The sequence below is a fragment of the Micropterus salmoides genome, unplaced genomic scaffold, assembly GCF_014851395.1.
Source record: "Micropterus salmoides isolate LMB-PRFRI ecotype aquatic unplaced genomic scaffold, ASM1485139v1 Ms_hic_scaffold_8, whole genome shotgun sequence".
In the NCBI taxonomy this organism is placed as follows: Eukaryota; Metazoa; Chordata; class Actinopteri; order Centrarchiformes; family Centrarchidae; genus Micropterus; species Micropterus salmoides.
Window position 1 is genome coordinate 116,079 of NW_024044570.1, and position 6,129 is coordinate 122,207.

The 6,129-nt window shown below is 42.1% G+C and overlaps 1 protein-coding gene across 1 annotated transcript in view; it reads right to left on the reverse strand.

Moving 5' to 3' along the window:
* LOC119893037 (RNA-binding Raly-like protein) overlaps window positions 1-6,129 on the reverse strand; it is a gene marked incomplete in the record, with an annotated part of 233,791 nt that overhangs the window by 27,660 nt on the left and 200,002 nt on the right.

Here is a 6,129-nt window from a genome sequence, read left to right on the forward strand (position 1 = left end):
GTACTATGTTTATCTGCCAAAAACTATTAGAAACACATAAGAGAGGTGCTGTTACAGTGCACAGTGTTCCTCTCTGAAAAGTCTCCTAACAGAAGAGATAAAATGCAACGTGTCCTGCTATGTGAAATTCGGTTATTGTGTCTTTAGTCCCTGAAACTTGGTCTTTGGGGTTAAAATACAGATTGCAAACCTCCACCTACGTTGCAGAATGTAGGTTATTTAAAACGGTAAAAAAGAATAAAATAAAAGGTACACGCTCATTTGACTGGTTCCAGATCAAATTGAAGCATTTAAAGGCAACATTAACACTTAAATTATAATAAATGTAAGACTCGCTTGATTGTAAGACAGAAATCAGCGGATAAAAAAGTACAAACTTATATTGAAAAGTCTTTTTAAAGACGTTTAGAATTTAAAACCTTTGTCACAAGAAGAAAAATAAAAGATTTCTTTCCAGTTTAACACCAAGAAAAGATTTTCATGGATTTTATCTGATTTAAGGCCTTTAATTGAAGTCATTTTAGACTTAGGACCTGCAGAGACATCAATAATAAAATCACACACGTGCACAGTATGAATAACTCCGACACCGCTTCCATCTCAAGGTTTCTGTAGCAGGCTGCTGGAATATTTGACTTATCAATAACAGTGTCCGTAGGGAAACTTTCTTTTTAATGCCACGTTCGTGTCGCCGCATTGTCCAGCAGGTTGCGACGTCACTGACTGTGTGCAGAGTGTGAACACGCATCTGCTGGGAATCTGTGTTCCTGCAGTCTGTTAACAGCAGGACGGTCCGACTGACCAGCTGCTCAATCTGACGAGCTTCAGACTTTAGTGTCCCGTGAGTCTTTGAACGCTGCTTCAGAGGTTTGTCAGGTTTAATATTTAATAACATCTTGTAAAGTCAGGAAACATTCAGAGGGATGAACAATAAATATTCTTTATATCAAAATCACAGTTTTAAAGATTACAGTTTTCAAATCGCACGAGCTGCAAGTTTAATTATTTGGGAAAATTATTTTGGGATTTGGGAAACATGACTCAGACAAAAGCTAGATCCCTGTGCAGTGCGCTACAGTCTCTAATCCAGGAGGCTGATTTATGTGTTTCCTTTCAGACTCTGGGACGATCGTTTGAAATGATTCATGTAAAATGTAAGTTTGTTAATGAAGCTGTAGGAGGCTCGCTAGTCAGAATTTGTTGGATGCTGTTTTACTGGAGTCGCGTTTCCTGGATCTCTATAACTCAGCTGGAAAGTACAACAAATATCCAACAAAGAAGAAGTTTAGAGTAAGTTAACCTGAATATCTTGTTTTTGCCGACCTTCAGTGGTTTAACCTCTCACCTTGCTGCAGTGATGTACAGGTGTACTCCAGGACCCTGTGACATCACTGTTGGGTGTGGTCACAGGTGCAACAGAGCACATTTTCAAACACTGCTGTTGGTTTACTGAAAGTAAATAATCTGACTAGAGAAATAAGTTTACTTTTATTTGACCTTTTAGAAAAAATAGTTACCAATTTCTCTTTTTCCCTCCACACAACTAAAAGAGCTGACAGACGTGTAAAGGTCACCTGAGGTCGTCGTGTCCTTAGCAGCACATTTGACACTTTAATACAAACACACCTGTCATCATGTACAAACTGCAGTCTGTGTTTTATTAAAGCGTCTCTTTTATCAATAGATGCTGGTGATTCTTTCTGTGAATGAAGTAGTTAAAACTAGTTCCACCTCGACCAATGACAACATTTTTGATAATAGTTCCAATAATATACCTGAGTTTTGGTGCTGTTACCAAAATTAATCAGATTCAAAGGAATATAAACCAGTTTTATTTAAAAAAAAGAAGATAAAGTTTCCAAAGGGTAAATCTAACAAAAGAGACATAGGGAGGAGCAACAGTGACAGAGGAGAGCTGCAACGTCACATTTCCTCAAGTCAAAGTTAGTCTGAGTGTCAGCAGAGCTGCGGTCGAGACAAGTCTCTCAGTTTGTCTCTAAAGAAACATTCAACTTTTCTCAACAAAACAGCAGAATCTCTGCCAAACCCTGGAGAGTACACGGCCCTACAAAGCCAAAATGCACTGACTCAGTATTTGCTCAAAGTTCAGTTCAAACCAGAATTGGACTGTTTTACATCTGTTTTACCAGATAAAGGATATGATGTCATAGAAATGTGTTAATGTTGTTGAAACACCGTAAATATTATCAGCTGTACTTGTTTGTCAGAGACTCTCCTTTGTTTGTTAAGTCAGCTTAACTTTTCTTTTAGTTAGAATCAGTCGTGTTTTTCCAGTACTGCTCCAACTCTTCCTGCTCTGCAGGTGAGGTTTTGTTGCCTTTCGAGTTCGACCTGTTTAGTGATGTTCTTTTGGGAAATGGTGAATTTAGTAGACTTGTTAAGGGCACCTTGTGGTTTTCTTGTGATGGAGTCTATAGCATACTCTAACAGTCAAACAACAAGCCAACAGAGGTCGATCCAACACATGCAAGAACATCCTGTATCTATGGCTCAGTTGGCTACAACACTCCCTTTATAGTCTCTCTTTAAGGTACAACAATCCCAACATCCGTTCAATGTTAAACTTCACTTTTTCCACCTTTTCACATCACATGTAACCGACAGAATGAGTTGCCACAAAGGACACAGTTACTCTTTGGTCAGAGTTTAAGACACTTCAGGTATCTTCAAAAAAAGTCCTGTTCCCCTTGATTTTAACCTTTCAGATTTGTTTTTTTCTCACTTGTTGTCCTCAGAGTGTGGATATTTCTGCTGCCAGCTGTCTGCTGACTGAAGAACAGTTTCTGTGCTCCATCTGTCTGGATGTGTTCACTGATCCAGTCACCACACCATGTGGACACAGCTTCTGTAAAACCTGCATCACTGAACACTGGAATATTAGTGTCCTGTGTCAGTGTCCCAACTGTGAAGAGGTTTTCAACTCAAAACCTGAGCTGCAGGTCAACACTTTCATCTCTGAGATGGCTGCTCAGTTCAGACAGTCAGCTCAACAGAAAGCCAGCAGCAGCAGCTCAGAGCAACAAGCTGCCAAACCAGGAGAAGTTCCCTGTGACGTCTGCACTGGAACCAAACTGAAGGCCCTGAAGTCCTGCCTGGTGTGTCTGGGTTCCTACTGTGAGACTCACCTGGAGCCTCATCTGACAATGGCAGGCCTGAAAAGACATCAGCTGATCGACCCTGTGGAGAACCTGGAAGGCAGGATGTGTACGAAGCACGATAAACTGCTGGAGCTGTTCTGTAAGACCGACCAGATGTGTGTCTGCATGCTCTGCTCTGTTTCAGACCACAAGACACATGAAGTTGTTCCTCTGAAAGAAGAATATGAAGGAAAGAAGGCCGAGCTGGGGAAGACAGAGGCTGAAACTCAGCAGATGATCCAGAAGAGACGACTGAAGATTGAGGAGATCAAACGCTCAGTGGAGCTCAGTAAGGAAGATGCAGACAGAGAGATAGCAGGTGGTGTTCAGGTCTTCAGCGCTCTGAAGGAGTCTGTTGAGAGAAGCCAGGCCGAGCTCATCGACACGATCAAAGAGAAGCAGAGAGAGACAGAGAAACAGGCTGAAGGCTTCATCAAAGAGCTGGAACAGGAAATCTCTGAGCTGAAGAAGAGAAGCTCTGAGGTGGAGCAGCTCTCACGCTCTGAAGACCACCTCCACCTCCTCCAAAGCCTCCCGTCCCTGAACGCTGCTCCACCCACCAAGGACTGGACAGAAGTCAGCGTCCGTCCACCTTCATATGAGGGGACTGTGAGGAGAGCTGTGAATCAGCTGGAGGAGACGCTCAGTGAACAGATGAAGAAGCTGTTGACGCCCAGCCCAAGAGGGTCCAGCAGTATGCAGTGGATGTGACCCTCGATCCTGATACAGCACATCCTGCTCTCATCCTGACTGATGATGGAAAACAAGTTAAACATGCTGATGTATGGAAGAATCTCCCAGACAATCCAGAGAGATTTGATTATTTTGTTAGGGTTAGGGGTTAGGAGGAGGGGAAAAGTACCGGCTAACGACTTACGTAGCTTAGCGTTAGCCAGACTGGTGCACGGTCCTGTGATGTGCCTTCAGAGTCCCCAGAAAGTGAAAAGCACTCCACTCCACATTTCCCTTATAACAGCCACAAAAGTGCATTACCTCTGCGCTGGTTCAAAAAATTGGACTCATGACACAATTTCTGGGACATGGAAGAGCTGAGGATCTGTTGCAGCACATCAAAGTAAGTTTATTTTTATATGCTTATTGGTTAGAGGCAGTAGCGGCATTCAAAACAACGCCGTTACTAGTTTACTATTTTCTACATCAGTAGCTTTTCAGAAGTGAAACTATTTTACTGATTAAAGGGTAACTAAACCCTAAACCAATTTTTTTTAGTTATTAGTGCTGTTTATTGATTCGAGTAACTTTTTTGACATTTAAAACGTCTGAGTGCTGCCCTCTTCAGGTTGAATGGTGGCTACTGCAGTTGAATTCTCCACTCTCCATTTTAGAGAGTCTGACAAGCAGGTCTCAGGTGCACGCCCCTCTATCTCCGCTGGGGTCTACCCACTTTTCCTGCATTTTTCAAATATTGCCAGTGGGTAGAGTCGGGCTCTGACCAGGGGTTTAGTTACAGGGGTTCAGTAACATGGTAGCGTTCACAGAAGCTACATTTCCCAGCGGAGTTTCTGCTGGGGTCTGGGCTGAAGCCGTAACCATGGTGATGACAGACGCTGCTGCGGGGTAGCTGGGGAGCGTGCGCAGGAGACGGCGGTGAGAAAGCAGGGGTAGAGAGAGTTCATATTGTGAGTCTTATCAGACTTTTCCCTTAACTCACCTTCAACGTCATTTGTCCTTTTTTTGCCAGGCTGCTACTGTTTGGAGCAGGTCTTAATTTTGCTCTTGTGGGTTGAACCACGTTAACGTTAGTGATCTTATACAAAGTTTCCTCCCAATGTGCCCTAAATGAAGTATACATCCAAACAGTGTGGCGCTTCTACAATATACACTCTTCCCGTTTTTGTAATTGGCTATGTGAGGATGTTTTTGTTGGTTTGTGTTGCCATGGTTTTGTAGCAGTTAAAGCATTGAGAACAGTTTAATAAGCTATCTTGACATTTTTGCCTATTAGTTTGTCTTACAGTTTATTGATCACTAGATAGCCATGGCTTGGAGTGAAATTAGTTCAATGTTTTAATAAAGTAGCTTTGATGTAGTTATGTGATGGACTTTATATTTTATTGTAGCTTAGCTTGCTACATTTGCTATCTTTCGTTTGGTGGGTAGCTTTCATTTAGTGATTGATGGAGAGTAACTTATAGATTGGCTTAATACATTTTTCCAAGTTGCTTGCCCAACACTGGCCAGGGGACATTGTTTGCATTTGAACAGTTTCATGGATTTGATCATTTTATTCATTTAGCCTACTTCTGAATTTTGTAACACAATGTTGGAAAAATGTAGCCTATATATGGTAATTAAAAAGTGTTATAGCCTAACTTATGCTTTGGCAAAGCAGTCCTTGACATAAGCATAATATCTATCTCTTTCAAATGTATTTCAACATCTTAGGTTTTACATTAGGATAATAAAGCTAAATGTTTCATTTGAAGCATACTGTATACAGTTTTACTGTCGGTCTGTATATTGAATGTACTTATTTACTTAATAAATGTTATTTAAACAAAACTTTCTTCTGTTTGATAATTCACAGGAATGTGTTGCTCAGCTCAACATGAGGCGGCTCCTCTCTGTGGGAATGGATGGCCCCAACGTAAACTTCAAGCTCCTCGATCTCCTTCAAAAGGAGCATAACGAGCTGTATGGAGGTGCTCAAGTCCTGATAGTTGGGAGCTGTGGACTTCACACTCTCCACAATGCCATGAAGGCAGGCTTTACAGCCTGGCAAATTGACAAGCTCCTGCGTGCGCTCCATTTCCTCTTTCACAACGTTCCTGCCCGCAGAGAGGACTACACCATCACCACTGGGTCGTCCTGCTTTCCCCTCTCTTTCTGTGGCCACAGATGGGTAGAGAATGTGCCAGTTGCCGAGAGAGTCCTGGAAATTTGGCCTATGATTCAGAAATACATCAATGCTGGTAGACATAGGCTTGGGGGCTGAATCTTCCATCAAGGT